The 17,946-nt window shown below is 31.2% G+C and overlaps 1 long non-coding RNA gene across 1 annotated transcript; it reads left to right on the top strand.

Moving 5' to 3' along the window:
* The first annotated feature begins 8,682 nt into the window (after nt 1-8,682).
* On the top strand, nt 8,683-17,927 carry LOC127736854 (uncharacterized). Its single transcript, XR_007999225.1, has 4 exons — nt 8,683-8,826; nt 11,594-11,665; nt 13,757-13,931; nt 17,721-17,927. It is a non-coding gene; the product is annotated as an uncharacterized LOC127736854 (long non-coding RNA).
* Nucleotides 17,928-17,946: the final 19 nt, after the last annotated feature.

Raw genomic sequence — 17,946 nt, 5'->3', positions numbered from 1 at the left:
TGTCTTTGTCAATTTATTTTCAACTTTTGAGTTTTTTTCCCTTTGGTATTTTTTGCCTCTTTTCTCAAATCATATAAGGATTATTTACTCCTGAGCATTGAATGTTACACACAATAACCTATTCTGTATAATGCTTAGGGTATTACGAAGAAAAAGTCTCCACAATTCCCGCTTTACTTTAACTCTTCTTACATTTAAAACGAAACCAACCCCATGTCCGAGTGCAATCCCATACTTTAAGGAAACTCGAACAGTCTTCAAAGACAAGTCTGTAGATTTAATTTATAAAGTTCTACAGACAGTCTCGGATGCATTATTTAATGGATTAAATAAATGTATTTCAGACACACGCAGACTGTGATTGAACATGTTGAACTATATATTTTGTCTAATATCAGAACCTGGACATTTTACTTAGGGCAGCTATATTAAATGTAAAATCAGATTGAAAAAGCTGGATCAAAAATAAGCAAAAAAGAACGAGAAAGTTACACACAAAGTGTAAGAGACTAGTAGTTCGGAACGTTTAATTCATTATTTTAAATTGTATTCCATTGCACCATACTGAACCATTTGTTAATACAGCTGGAGAGGTCTGACCTTTCTTAATCATTTAGCAGTTATATAAGCGCTTAGTGATACACTATAAAGTGTTAATGTTTACACTATGAAGTTGATGGCAACATTTTGTCGTATCATGAATATATAATCAAGTTGCAAAACCTTTTCCTTCAGAATCAATCACATAATAAGTAACTCTGATTGTCTGTTCCTTCCCGTATATAGTGGAATAACTTTTATGTTCAAGTTAATTATCAATAAAAACTGGGAAAAGCAGCATACTGTTATAGAACACATACAGTTGATACATAACAAATTATCGGTGTTTACATGTTTCTTTTTTTATCTAAAAAAAAAAGGGTACGCGAGAATTAAGTGCAATTAATAAATTTTGAAAGGAAATTTTGCAGTATACTATGAGCTTAAATATATGTGTATCAGTCCGACATCATTGCTTGTGTTTCGTACTGTTAGTTCCCATGCTTATCATCAAAATAATAGCAATTGTTTTGAATTTCCACCAGAGATTGATCTGGATCTTTCATTCCTGTAATTTTCAAACAACGCTATACTTCTAAGACTGTCAAATGCTCATAAGGGTGTGAAATAAAAATAGTTGAAGTAGAGTTTCACTCATAACACCTGTGTATTCTAGTTTGTCTTGTAATAGCTTTGTAGAAAACCCTTATATCATTAATTTGCTTTACGTCAGTTCAACAACTCTCCCCAGTCGATTGTATCATCTTGCAAATTGGCGACGATGGCCATTCGTGTTCACAGTGTTTTCGCTTATATAAACAAGAGGGCTATAACTGTTAGAGCATAATAAGGTGCTACATTATAGACACTAGAGAATAATAGGGTACTGCATTATAAAGAGTAGAGAGTAGTGGGATCTTACAATATAAAGAATTGAGAATAATGAGGTGCTACATATGTACACTATAGATACCAGAGAATACTGGGGTGCAACACATGTACACTGTAGAGAATAATGGATTGCTACATTATAAAGAATAGAAGACAATATAATGGTACACTAAAGAGAATAGAGATTAATAAGGTGCTTCACTACACAGAATAGAAAATAATAGAGTGGTATATTATAAAGAATAGAGTGTAATTGGATGCTACACTATAAATGATAGAGCATACTACGGTGTTACATTATAGAGAATAGAGAATAATTTGTTGCTACATTATAAAGAATAGAGAACAATGGGGTTGTACACTATAGAGAATAGAGAATAATTGGGGTGCTACATTATAAGGAATAGAGAACAATGGGGTTGTACACCATAGATATTGAGAATAATTGGGTGCTACATTATAAGGAATAGAGAACAATGGGGTTGTACACTATAGAGAATAGAGAATAATTGGGTGCTACATTATAAGGAATAGAGAACAATGGGGTTGTACACTATAGAGAATAGAGAATAATTGGGTGCTACATTATAAGGAATAGAGAACAATGGGGTTGTATACTATAGAGAATAGAGCATAATGGGTGCTACATTATAAAGAATAGAGAACAATGGGGTTGTACACTATAGAGAATAGAGAATAATTGGGTGCTACATTATAAGGAATAGAGAACAATGGGGTTGTACACTATAGAAAATAGGGAATAATGGGTGCTACATTATAAAGAATAGAGAACAATGGGGTTGTATACTATAGAGAATAGGGAATAATAGGTGCTACATTATAAGGAATAGAGAACAATGGGGTTGTACACTATAGAGAATAGAGAATAATTGGGTGCTACATTATAAGAAATAAAGAACAATGGGGTTGTACACTATAGAGAATAAAGAATAATTGGGTGCTACATTATAAAGAATAGAGAACAATGGGGTTGTACACTATAGAGAATAGTGAATAATGGGTGCTACATTATAAAGAATAGAGAATAATGGGGTTGTACACTATAGAGAATAGAGAATAATTGGGTGCTACATTATAAGAAATAAAGAACAATGGGGTTGTACACTATAGAGAATAAAGAATAATTGGGTGCTACATTATAAAGAATAGAGAACAATGGGGTTGTACACTATAGAGAATAGTGAATAATGGGTGCTACATTATAAAGAATAGAGAACAATGGGGTTGTACACTATAGAGAATTGAGAATAATTGGGTGCTACATTATAAGGAATAGAGAACAATGGGGTTGTACACTATAGAGAATAAAGAATAATTGGGTGCTACATTATAAAGAATAGAGAACAATGGGGTTGTACACTATAGAGAATAAAGAATAATTGGGTGCTACATTATAAAGAATAGAGAACAATGGGGTTGTATACTATACAGAATAGGGAATAATGGGTGCTACATTATAAGGAATAGAGAACAATTGGGTTGTACACTATAGAGAATTGAGAATAATTGGGTGCTACATTATAAAGAATAGAGAACAATGGGGTTGTATACTATAGAGAATAGAGAATAATTGGGTGCTACATTATAAAGAATAGAGAATAATGGGGTTGTATACTATAGAGAATAGAGAATAATTGGGTGCTACATTATAAGGAATAGAGAACAATGTGGTTGTACACTATAGAAAATAGGGAATAATGGGTGCTACATTATAAGGAATAGAGAACAATGTGGTTTTACACTATATAGAATAGGGAATAATGGGTGCTACATTATAAAGAATAGATAATTACGGAGTTGTACACTATAGAGAATAGGGAATAATGGGTGCTACATTATAAAGAATAGAGAACAATGAGGTTGTATACTATAGAGAATATGGAATAATGGGTGCTACACTATAAGAAATAGAGAACAATGGGGTTGTATACTATAGAGAATAGGGAATAATGGGTGCTACATTATAAAGAATAGAGAATAATGGGGTTGTATACTATAGAGAATAGGGAATAATGGGTGCTACATTATAAAGAATAGAGAATAATGGGGTTGTATACTATAGAGAATAGGGAATAATGGGTGCTACATTATAAAGAATAGAGAACAATGGGGTTGTATACTATAGAGAATAGGGAATAATGGGTGCTACATTATAAAGAATAGAGAATAATGGGGTTGTATACTATAGAGAATAGGGAATAATTGGGTGCTATATTATAAGGAATAGAGAACAATGTGGTTTTACACTATATAGAATAGGGAATAATGGGTGCTACATTATAAAGAATAGATAATTACGGAGTTGTACACTATAGAGAATAGGGAATAATGGGTGCTACATTATAAAGAATAGAGAACAATGAGGTTGTATACTATAGAGAATATGGAATAATGGGTGCTACATTATAAGGAATAGAGAACAATGGGGTTGTATAATATAAAAATGAGAATAACAGGGTGCTATAGTATAAAGAATAGCGAATAATTGGTTGGTACGATAAAAAAAAACTAAGAATAATGGACCAAAAAAATAGGAAAAGAGAAATATGGAATGAAATATTTTAAGTTACACAAATGAAGACATCCAGACCATTTTTTCTTGTCGTAAGATGCAACATTTGGTTCTTCTTGTATTACTTCAATCATCATCCCATTACTAGTTGATTTACTGCTAAAGTTTTCCATAGTTTCTAGTCTTTATTGGTGTCGTGAGTTATAATTTATCTTCTCAACTATATATTAAAATTGAGAATGGAAATGGGGAATGTGTCAAAGAGACAACAACCCGACCATAGTACAGACAACAGCAGAAGGTCACCAACAGGTCTTCAATGCAGCGATAAATTCCCGCACCCGGGGGCGTCCTTCAGCTGGCCCCTAAACAAATATATATACTAGTTCAGTGATAATGAACGCCATACTAAACTCCAAATTGTACACAAGAAACTAAAATTAAAAATAATACAAGACTAACAAAGGCTAGACGCTCCTGACTTGGGACAGGCGCAAAAATGCGGCGGGGTTAAACATGAATATTTGTGTGACATCTGTTATACAAAGGTCATACAAATTCGTGGTTTTCAATGGATAGTACAGCAAAGATAAAATGTTTTGGCATCTTCAAGTGAGAATGACTTTTATTTCATGAATAACAACCCAACAGCATTTACAAAGGATGTTTGCATATTATTCAAGACAATCTCTTTATGATGACTACCAAGGGACATTACTCTTTTGACCTTGAGAAGATAAAAGCCAATCCTCGATTAATATTGTTAAAAAGATGTTGATCAATGTAATGCCTGATTTTCTCTTAATCTACGATTGTAATAATAAAGGTAAAAAACACAAGCAAATAGTACAAATCTCCATTTAAAGGCAATAGTTAAAATTAAAAGAGGTCGACTGACGATTTTGGTCTACTGACTTTGTGTACATGTACATTTTCCATCGTTCATACTTTTGGCTGTTACATCATCTGTCAATCTACTGTATGTTTTGTCAAGAACGCACATTTGGTCAAAATTTTAAATTTCGGTCATTTGAATTTGTTTGCAGATATCAACTAGCGGATCATAGTTTGTTCTTATAAATAATAGTTCCCTTTCTCTATAACAGCTTTCACGAATATATCCAAAAGCGCAAACAATAGATTAACATGTCATTGAAGGATAAAGACTCCTATGATGTGTCGACTAACAGCTTCAGCATTCTGATTTATTTGTAGATATTGCCAAGATGATTTTGTCTGCCTTTTAAAGTTTCTCTTTGAGGTCTAAAAAATGTAAAGTTTTAATCAAAAGAAAAATTGCAGAACATTATTTAAAATCGATATCAAATTAAAAAAAAACTCGTTTTGAGAGTCGACTAATTATATCGGATGGTTATATATATAGGACAAAAACTCACTAACATGAATGGACAATAAACAAAAGATGAAAATATTATTGAGTTGATGACATGTGGGGTAGTACTTGAAATAAAACATAGCTTAATTTTCAAATTTTGTAGAAGTTAAAACCAATTTTTAGCAATATTTTGTACATGTTACAACATGTACGAAGTACTTTTGTACATGTTATAACTTGTATTTTTGCATTGTACAAATTATAACAGGTACAATATTTCTGTACACATTATAACATGTACAAAATCGCAACTTGTACATGACATGTATATAACTGTGTAACTCTATTCTTAAGCTTACCAATAATGGGTTTGTAAAAAGGTCTCCCTATCTTTTAAAGGTATCAAGTTTATAGACAAAAACACAAATAAAAATCGTCAATCAAGTGCAACATTATCTTCAGTAGTCAACAGACCATTTCGACCCTGGTAGTTAGTCGCATATCTTTTCTTGTTGATTCAATTCCATCAAACGAATCTCTCTATTTATCATAGTTTTCACAATAATTTTCAAAACACTAGGCAGTGCAAAGAGATAAGAAATGCTGACACTGAACCAGGTGAGCTGATACATTGCAATACGCTTAGTTATATTTATCTAGTATTCATTTAAATCCGTTATGATGTAAAACACTGATATAAATTGTTTTTGCATGTCATAAACCTTCCCCTTTTAAATGACAACGACATAGATGCTTTCACATCATTTCTATAGTATATAGAGGTGCGACAAATGATGTATATCTGTATCAGTTTAAACCACACTAATTTAAAATGAAGGTCGCTGCTCTTTGTTTTGTTTTTTTATTGTAGATATTCGGAATACTCTGGTTTTATCCATGAAGTGCAATTACAAATTTTGCCCGCTTAACCCTTCTTTTGTTTTCATATTTCAATAACATAAAGTTTAAAAAAGTCTTTTTCGAAAATCTCAAATAATCCTTGTTTTTATTTTTTTTTTTTTTATTGTTTTTGAAAAAAAAAATGAATGGTGCGAATGTTAAGTATACGAACATTCTAGAGAAAACCAGTTCCCGCCAAATGTTCAATGGCTTCTATCTCAAAAACAAGGACACAGATGCTTGTCTGTTTTTTTAGTTTCGTTATTTATGTACTATCAATGTATAACAATATTTTAAAAATCTTTTTATTTTAAAACGCAGTAGTGAACTTCCTTAACATGCCATTATTCAACTGACAAAAACATGATCATATCTTTGTCCTGTGTGTTCAAAGACATAGACCAGAATATTACATTACAGTAAGTAGGTGTAACATCCAAATTCACTTTGTTTATGAGACTAAGATACTAGATTTAAAATGCTTTTCGTTTTTGTAAAGACAAAAATGCTTTGTTCCTTCTTTTCTTGTATAATAACAAGTACGCTCACTGCATGTAACGTGATTAAAGGATATGAGCTAAACTGTGTTCAAATTACTTCTATTAACAAAAGCAGTTTGAAATTTCGTAATTAAGGGAGAAATTCGCAAACAATCTGGCATGTTCAACGTATTGTATTATTTTAAGTATATATATTATACAATTATAGCCTTTGTAGGAGGTCGATACAAGGATATATAGACCTGAAAGAAGTATATTGACTGAGGACGAAGTCCGAGGTCGATATACTTCTTTGGGTCGATATATCCTGTATTGACCTCATAAATAGGCTATAATTGTTATATTATTAATTTCCGACCATATTTGTATCAAAATCGTCATTTGATTTTGTTGTAATTTTATAGATAGCATATTGTCTCCTAGACAATAACAACAGATTAGTTGTTATTTCATTTACTTTTTTGATATTTTTTTTTACATGTTATGTATTTGAAGATTTTTTTTCTTCAAATAACCGATCATAGATATTTTTTTATAAAGCTTTTAACAATATCATGAAATTCATTACATGACGTCACAAAGTATATCGGTTTTTAGATATTCTAAAAATAACCGTGCAATATGCTTTTTGCTATCCGCCGTTTTCTCTCTACCTTCGAAAATATAGTTTAACATGTGACTATCCCTATCAAACAAGAAAAAAAAAAACAGTTAAAAGAAACAAAAAGTGATTTCTGATCATAAAGGACACAGACAAAAATAGCGGGAATTCAATTTGATAAAAAAAAAAATAAAATAAATTATTACTTTCAGCTTACCAAAATGATTATAAATGTGTCATTATAAAATTATATTTATCCAGAAAGAAATATATTATAGAACAGTAATTTTTATCACAGTGTTGATTGCAGCCAGTCTATTTTTGACATGTTTACCTATTATGTCTGTTTGTTTTGTTTACACATTGTTTTAATTATAATGGAATTGAATGCGAATGTCGTACAACTGAGAGGTTTAGCTAAATATATAGTCAAGTTTAATCCTCCATTTTCTACATAATGAAAATGTATGTACCAAGTTAGGAATATGACAGTTGTCTTAACATTCGTTTGATGTGTTTGAGCTTCTAATTTTTCATTTTGATAAGGTATATTTTCTGTACTTTTCATTTATTGCGAGGTATATATGATCGCTTGATTGATTGATAGATTGTTGGTATTAAACTCTACTTTTAGAACCATTGACTATACCGTGAAGCCAGTTTGTATTGACGCGGAAACCAGAGTGTTCGCACGGAACCGCTTGTTTTGGCCACAATCAAGAATTTTTTTTTTATTTTTAATTTGCAAAACGCTTTGTTGATTTTAACCTGAACGCAATTTTTCTCTGCTAGATTATAAATGTTGATACAAAAAAAAATCATATTTGTTTTGCAAAAATTAAGAAGTAATTCAATTCAAGTAACCTCGTCTTTATTTCTGATGTGTGTTGCTTGAAACTAAATACGATATCTTGTATGGCAGCATATGGTTCGGCTCCTACTATATAATTTGAAAAGGAAAATAAAAAAGTCATATATTAGCGTGTTTGATCAATAAGAATGAATACCTGAATGTGTTAAAAAGGAATAGAAGAAATGATTAATTAATGTTTGCTGAACGTCCAGGGATAAATGTATTATGGATGTGCAGGATAAGAATAAATTAAGAATACATGAAATATATCAAAAGGAATAAAGGTAAGGTAATTTCAATTTTCAATCTTCCTTTTATGAACTTGTCATGTGACACAATAGCCCTCAAAGATTGGTCGTGTGTTATATTTGTTTCCTTTTTTTTATTTATACAGTTTTCGTAAATAGTTATAGCAATCATATGTTTTGGACACAATTATATATGTTTATAATACATGACTATACGTGAAGCAAAAACACCTATCCCATACCGCCCCATTTAAATAAAACACTTTCAGAACTACTGAACTACATCGATATTCGTCAGACAATAATGTTGATGCAGACAAAGAACACACTAACATTTCGTAGTTTCGAAATATAAATGTATATGATTAAACATATCTTTTGAAGCACAAATCAAAGGAATACAAGCTACTTGAAGTTTGATCGGGTAAGTTACCTTACACAGTTTCGCCTCGGTTGACAATGTTCTTTCTATGACTTTAGGTATATAAAAACGTTCTATGATTTCATTTACATAACAGCATTCTATAACTTGAAGTAAATAACGACGTTCTATATATAAAGTGTCCTATATATACCAAAGTTCAATGATTTCAAGTTGATAACAGCGTTTAGTGAATTCATGTACATAACAACATTACAGTCATTAAGAGAAGGTAAAATAAGTGTAGCAAGATTTATTTTTGTTTGACAGTCAATGAAAATTGCTACATTGCACATGTTACATGGCCGAGAAAAAAACTCGAACAAAACCATCCATTTTTGGGGTTACTGTCATCCTGAGTAAACAGAAAATGGAAGGTCGTTCATTTTTGCGTGTCTTATAATTCGAGAAATCACAAGAAATGTCTTGGTTAGAATGATAGCAAATTACGGAGTAAGCTCCCCTTTATTGGTATGTTTTAGTGCACTTCAATCGTTTTATATCGTGAAATACCACAACTTGAAAACAAATGTTATATTTGTGCATTACTACACATTTTGAACTGAAGTTTATGTAAGTTTAGTGAGTTTTTGTTTGTCATGTTTTCACCACTCAGTTTTTTTGGGGGGCAGATTGGAACTTGAGATTCAAAATAATTCTCTGGCGTAAGAGATTGGACAATAAAATACTTCTCTAAGACATGTGCAAGAGCTTCCTTAGTATGCGTGTTGTTTAATGGTCTGCGAAAGGCTCTGTTATTGCTAGTTTGGTATAATTAAACATACGTGACCATTGTAAGCCTTGCATATCCAAGATTGTCACCCCTTATATTTTTGTTCAACTCGGGATCCGTCGTCAGAGAAATAATCTTTTACGATTGATAATTCTGATATTTACCCTTTCTTCGATCCATATTTGTATATACTCAAAGAAAAATAACAACAACTTCAACATCCAACTTTTTGAGATTTTATATTTCACTAAATACATATTTGTATGCATACCCAATGAATGTGTGTTGACCCAGTTCGAAGTCAAAATTATTTAATGGGTCGATAAGAAAATGTATTGACTGAAAGGAAAAGGATTCGATTGTTTCATTTTAATATCATATTATGAAAAAGTTGTAACTCGATTTTCTTATACCTTATCTGGTGGACTATTAGTCCCCGAGGATATCATCAGCTCAGTAGTACTGACATAATTTATAGCAAACTTTTCTAAAAGTCTCTGTTTATTAATTTTGAAATTATAAATAATTATATAAGGTTTCAACTCCCTCAGGCAAAGTTGACCTTAAATGGATATGGCAATTTTTTAGGTATTTTTCTGTCATATAGATCTTCAACAATTTCGGTTCTTATACATTTTCGGCTTTGAAATATTCCACTTTTTGCGTTCCTGATGAAGGTAAATCCAGGAAAGTGCTTCAGACGCATCAACGTATTTAACGTTTTGTTTTCATATTTTATCTAAATATTCCGTATCATCTTCACAAATAATACACCATGGTCTTGACGTGTCGGAACCGACGTTGTTTAGCATCTTTTTTTCGTGTTATAGTGTTCGTTTAATTGTCTTTGTATATTTCTAACCTTTACTGTTTAGACCACTTATAGTAATATCCTTTTGGCGTGGCTCGGTATTTATACATCCTACCATTGTGTTATTGTACTATGGCCATTTTTTTATAGTCTTGTCTTTCATTTTTGATTATGTGCTTTGTCTACAGAGTGTCTACATTTCATCTTGATTTTCTTTGTTGAGATAGTTGTTTGGTTTTATAATGATTAAGATTATTACACACTGTTGACTGCAGTACCCACATTTTTATCTATTACATGTATTATGTTTGTTTGTTTTGTTTACACATTGTTGTCAATATGATTGAATGTTATGCGACTGACATACAGGTTACAGGATTAGCTAGCTATAAAACCAGGTTTAATTTACCATTTTCTACATAAGGATTTGTTTGTACCAAGTCAGGAATATGGCAATTGTTTTTCATTCGTTTGATGTGTTTAGCTTTTGATTTTGCCATTTTTTAGAGTATTTTACCGTTTAGAATTATCCTAGGAGTTCGGTATTATTGTTATTTTACTTTTTACATGTTTAAGGTGTTTAAATTATTTTAAAATCCATGACTACACAGTGTGTGTTTTTCTTTATACGTTTTCACGTTTATTATGTTCGACGAATAAGTGGTATAACTGTTTTCTGATTATTTCTTGTTGAATTAATCATGAACTATCCTTGTTTAAATATTTCGGAAATTTCCAAACACACAATTCCTGACAATAAAAATTGATACATCTTATATGTTTTGAGTCTTTAGCACAACAACAAAAAAATCATTTATGACTTACAGAATCAGAATATACGTATCTGATATTACTACAACAGTTTGTTTTAATTATTTTGGATGCATAATGCTGTGCTTCGGGCCGTTTCTAGTAAATTGGAAAGTTGTAACACTAACAGTGTTGCTTATGAATTACTTAATCGGTATTCTTACTTTATACTTTCTACAAATGCAATTCTCTTTGCCATTTAAATCTAAAAAAAGTATTTTAATTGAGTGTAAAATAATGAACAGTACGAGATGTACAATGAATCAAATGACAAAAGAAAAATAATGGGGATCAAGTACACTTGTGACGTCTAGACAAAATATGTATGGATTATGTAAATCAAGTTTGCATTTATCTATTTATTATACCACTTTTCATGCTGAAGAGTTACATTGAACACACATATGTTTTTGTAGATCAGATCAACATGAATTGCAAGGTGATGTTTTTGTCTGAATTGGTGATTTTGTTCTGCCTTATTGGTCAAGGTCAGTAATGGAAACGTTTTTAAAACAAATATAACTAGTTCAATTTAACGATTTAAACACACAAAAATAGCTACAAAAAACAACAAAAAAAAAACCAGTCCAAACAGATATACAATTGAATTACAAATAACCGAGACTTCTTTTTATTTTGTGTTTCATAAAAAGTGAATACGAAATTTTCTAGTTTACGCAAAAAAATAAAACTAGTTATACAGTGTGTATATTATTTACTGGATAAGTTTATTTGTTTATTTAGATACAGTTTAATTTATTTATTACTTTGTTCCTTTATCTAGTTGTTTCTCTACTTTAAATACGTGTTGTGCTTGCAAACGTATTTTTTTTTTTAAATATTCTGACATTTTTCATTTATTAAATAATTACTTGAGGTAGTATGGGGGTATAATCGACCACTGATCGAAAATTTTTAAACTTTGCCAAAATGTAGTATATATTGTGATTTTTTCCTCAACATAAAGATAATACATTGGGTCATCTAGTTGTTTTCAAACTACATATTGTGAAACAAACGATATATAGTGTATGAATCATACAGAGATAAAGTAGCATTGCATGAATACAAAGTTAAAATAGCTCTCATAAATTTCGTAATACTGAAAGAAAAATATGGATTCACCGTAAGTTCGTTTTTTTTCTGCTATCAAATACAATTAAACAATATTCTGTATGTTCCTCTATAAATTATAAAATGTATATGAGTTACCCCTAAAAAATATGTTAGGTAAAATCATGAAATAAATCAACAATATTTTACCTTTGTGTACATTTGTCTTTCATTTCCTTTTTCAAATGCCCGTGGTTATTTTGTTGGTAGTTTGACAGCATATCTTTATTTAATCTTTAATTTTTGGGATATATGTCTACATAGGTCAAGGAGCAATTATAATTGTAATTCGATAGGTCACATTCGGTGCAAAAAGGACGGAATTGTAGTTACGACAATTGTAATATATACCTCGTCATATACGACGAATACATTACCATTGTTGTGACTACAATTCCGTTCTTTTTTCGCGTATTGTGAAGTCAATCAACTCATGAAGGCGTCTTTTAAAATTTCGAAAGGATGATTTCAACTTCAGCACTTGGAACTCTTGGTTTAATACCTTCCTAGTGAGCAACAACCCTCTATCATGAAAGGAAATGGAAGCCCCCCCCCCCCCCTGACATATTGTATCAACTGGGACGTTATACTCCATATGCAGAAGCTGCTAAAAAGTTGTTACATAGAAAAGGAAAGTTCAGAATTGGGAAGCTGCAATGATCTCTTTTGTCGTAAAGTGTGCTTTCAACCGACCATCATTGTTAATATCAAGATGTTTGTCAAGATATGAGACAAACTTAACTGTATCTGTTGTATCGTTTTATGTGTACATGATCCGATTATGGGTAATGCACAACAATTAAGATTTACAGCAAAAGGCAAAGCAGTAAATTTTATTTCTCTTTAGACATCTGCAACTTTCATTATTATGATGCATGTTTAGAAACAGCTATAACTATGTTCAGGCTATTAGATTTAAAAAAAAAAAAAATTAAATTAGGTAAATCAAATAGTGTTAGATACAGTGTCAATTAAACATCAGCCAAGCGATAAATATTCATGCAAAAGATACAAAATTACGTGCGTTTGGCATAGAAATATTTACTTTGTTCACTTTGTCATTTTCTCTTTTGTTTTCAATTGTATGTTTAAATGTTCTGATAACGGTTAGTGCACAGCTTCTAAGATTTGCAGCAAATATGAAAGCAGTTAACTTCTCAAGTCAATACTCGTCTGTTTTAATTAAACGAAAGACATATCACAATGACATAATTGACCGATGCATACATATCCCACGTATGTGAACTCGTAAAAAATATACCCTAATCGAAGAGTGCGCCTGCATATCATATAGCAAATTGAGACGGGGAACATTATAATTGAGTACAAAACAAACAAATCAGTTCACAGTTTTGAAGGAAAAAAACAGGTTATGCTGTTATGAAGCTACTAATGATTGAAAAGTTATTAATTTAAAAGTAAAAATTGACAATAATGTATTCAATCCCTTTTAATTCACATTCCAGGTCTACAATTCAAGCTTATCGTTTCAACTTATGGTAAGATTAAAGAAGTAAACTTGCAGACTAGGGCCGTCACACATCTTTTGACCGATCTGGGAAGTGAAATTAATTCTATGGATTATGATTATGAAAATGAATACATTTATTTTCCAAGATACAGTAAAAACGACATTTTAAGGTATGTCCAACTATTTTCAATTACATTTTAAAATCCGTATTATGCATTTATAAGTATATTAATATGTTTGAATGATTTTTTTTATTAATGTTCACCTTTCATTTAACATGTATATTTATGTTGTTCAAGACATTTTTCTTCTCTCAAATGCATACCAACAGCTATTAAACCTCAGTATGTAATGAGAACGACTGTTATGGTTTTAGACTGACAAGAATTAATATAGTGCATTATTTAATGTCCCCCAAAATAAACTTTGATATAAAAGCAGTTCAGTTGCTGTCCGTATACTCAAAGTCACAGTATGGCACCTCTCTACAAGTTCCAAATTGTACCTAGCACCTTTTAAATTATATATGTGTGCTAGATGTCGATAAACAAACACATATATGTAAAGAAACTTTAAATATTGACGCTTTCAAGGCGTATACCTTTTTGTAAATTTTCGTTATTTAAATGAGGGTAGGTTGGTTGTGGTGATATACAAGTAACCAAGTCTAAAAATATATGTTTGCGTTGCTTATTACTCCAGTAATCCTTTAAAGGACAAAAACATAGGCGGAAGATATATTAAACTCTCTAGTCGATGACAACCTGATAACCCCGTAGCAACATAAATAAACTACCAAAGACAAAAAAAGTATACATATCAAAACACAAATAACTATAGACTGAGGAACACGAACCTCAACAAAATGGAGATGACCATATGTGCTCCGAAAGAGTAATCAGACTCTGCCAAACATTTGACACCCGTTGTGTGTATCCTATAAAATATGCTCGTAAGATATATTAAGTGATTAAGCATCACACAACAGCGGATTTGTAATTTGGTAAGAAATTACCAAATGTATAAGACATCAGGAATGTTCATAAGCCCCGAAACTGAATCAAAATTTCGAAATTGAAATACGTTTTCATGACAAAGATAGACAATATAAAATTAACAAGATATGATATGATTGCCAATAAGACAATTCTCCAACAGATGCCAAATGACATAGAAGTTAACGACTGTAGGTCACCATATAGCCTTCAACAATTAGCAAATCATATATCGCGTATAGCACGCTATAAAAGGATCCGAAATGACAAATATAAAACAATCAAAACAAGAATCTAACGGCCTGGTTTATGAACAAAACAATAAACGAAAAACAAATATAACATACAGCAACAAACAAATTCTCCGAAAAAACAGTCTCTTGATTTGTGATAGACACCAACAAAGCGTGCTTTAAAATGTTTGCTGGCCCTTAACCCTCCCGTACACTGGTACAGTGTTGTGACAATACAACATATGAACAAACTATACAAATCAGTTGAAAATGGCTTAACTCACCAGATCGATAGAAAGCACATAAAAACCTTAACAAAAACACAAAAGACACAAAGTAGTACTCGCAGTTACTAAAACTAGTTCAACAGCAATATCAACTAATAAAATAACTTGTGTCTAAGACTAAACTATCAATCGGCATATATACAACATCAAATACATTTAGTGTAAAGACGTCATCAACTTTTAAACAAAAAAATGGCCTTGTACAATGCCAAAATATAGGCATCGATAGATTGTAAAACAGTGAATGTACATACGTGTATAACAATGATATTTAGTTCGGTTTGGCTCAGTAAACAATATCCCAGTGAACATTATAATGTGCTATCTTGTTTGTATTACAGCCTAATTTCCAAACCAATTTTTTTTTTATCTTTTAGTAATGTGTGGTAACGAAATCCTTCAATCACTAATTTACTAGTAATACACAAATTACGTTTATAAGAATCTAAACCCTCACTACAGACACGGGCATAGCGAACAAGTTGGTATATATACACCGTAACATGGTGCAAAAGGAATATCACCATTAAATAAAAAGGAAAATTTATAAATAGGAAACGAAAAATAGTCCTTTGTGAAGTAAAAAAGTGATGAGTTTCCCGTTTAGACCTGACATATCTAAATCTAGGAAAAGACGGCTATTACAATCTATTTTTGATATGTTTAAAGTGAATTCATCTTTTGTAAATTTCAGTAGTATATTAAGAAAATTCTTGCTTATCTAACGAAAAAATATGATCAAGTTACCTGTGATTGTTAACAGTACTGGAACAATATAAAAATAAGGAGATGTGGTATGATTGCAAATGAAACAACTATCCACCAAAGTTCAAATGAAGTGGTTGTAAGCAATTATAGGCAACCGTACGGCCTTCAACAATGAGAAAAACCAATACCATGTGGTCGGCTATAGAAACTGCAATGAAAAATATGAAACAATATTTCAGCTTTTTTTATTAGAGAAAACGGCTTTTTATGAGTTCCATCCGATGAATTTGCAATCAAATTATCCAACGACAATTTAACTGAATAGGAACACTTTTGTTTGATAAGGTTGTGTGGAAGTGTAGTGTTAAGAGTTGAAAAGTAAAACCTGTCAACCGAATTCAAACAACCATCAAAAGTACGTTATTTATCTAAACTACCAACATAATGTTTTACGAATAAAAAAAAATTCATTTCACTACTTCCATATAATTTAATACAAACTTCAATGATAATGTTAAGGGACTAGTTAAACATTTTAAAGGCAATAAAAGATAAGTTGTAGTACACTTATTGAAAGCCGTGATAAAACTATATTTTACGGATTGTTTGTGTTGTTCAGGTAACTAATACATAGTAGGGACTTTAAAATGGTCAGATGGGATGTTGTGATGATATGATTGTTTACTCTATGACTCTCTGTGCAGCTCAAATATCTATCTCTACAAGTAATTAGAGGTTTAGACCAAGGTTATTCCACCATTTTCTACATAAAAAATGCCTATATCAAGTCAGGAATATGACAGATGTTTTTCATTTATTTGTTGTGTGAGCTTTTGATTTTGCAATTTCATAAGAGATTTTCCGTTTTAAATTTTCCTTGCAGTTTGGTATTTTTGTTATTTTTCTTTTCATCTCAAGGTAGAAGAATTTAGAATTATTTCTTAAGACCTTCCTTTTACATGTATACGGTATACCACCACGACTTTCCTGGCTTCTTTGTCGGCCGATACGAACACAAACCGCTTCGCATGTACTTGAATTTGAAGTTTGTCGTATTCTAGAAATAAGCGTTTTATATACCCTTTTACCAGGAAGAAATGACCTTACCCCTATTTGGCAAAACTATGAACATTTTGGATCCACTATGTTCTTCAGCTTCGTAATTTGTTTTGCCTTTTTAACTTTGTTTGATTCGAGGGTTACTGACGAGTCTTTTGTAGACGAAACGCGTATCTGGCGGATATAATTTTAGTCCTGGTATCTATGATGAACATATTTATCTATTTATTTTTAAATTTATTTCAACATGTTAAATTCAAATATCCACAATATTTATACATTTATCTAAATAACAAAAATTATTAAAATACAATGAAAGAGCGCTTACGTTCTACAAATTTACTTCAGCAAAACTTTTTTTTCTTCCCTCATGAGGAAACTGCAGCTTCTGTGACATCGTGGCAGCATCGCCTAGACTGTATTCAGCCACTAAACCACTCGATCAGCTATATTAAAACATAGCTTTTGTTAATCGAGTAATGGTTTTTTTCTGTCGGCGATCTATAGGGTTGTTATATATAAATATATATATAAACACGTTTAGCGCATTTTCGGCTTTGAAATTACAATTCATTTGTTCTAGTTGAAAGGAATGTATTCCTTCATATTAGATACATACGAATAATAAGTTACATGAGTTGATGATAACAATTTGTTTTGTACTTTTCTTTTATCAGATTTCATTATCCATCAAACTATACGTACCAGACAGAAAATGTCACAATGGCAAATAACCCTATAGGTATAGCAATTGACCCGGTATACAACCATGTGTATTGGATAGAACGATATACGGGAAAGCTTTATCAGAGTAATATGGATGGGTCAAATCAATTGTTAATATTACAGGATGATCCAATGTTTGCTTTAACATTAGATGTTACTAACAGGTGTGTCTATGTC

Source organism: Mytilus californianus, unplaced genomic scaffold, assembly GCF_021869535.1.
Source record: "Mytilus californianus isolate M0D057914Y unplaced genomic scaffold, xbMytCali1.0.p SCAF_38, whole genome shotgun sequence".
NCBI classification, from domain to species: Eukaryota; Metazoa; Mollusca; class Bivalvia; order Mytilida; family Mytilidae; genus Mytilus; species Mytilus californianus.
Note: the sequence above shows the minus strand (reverse complement) of the source record. Positions and strands in the feature narration are given on the sequence as shown.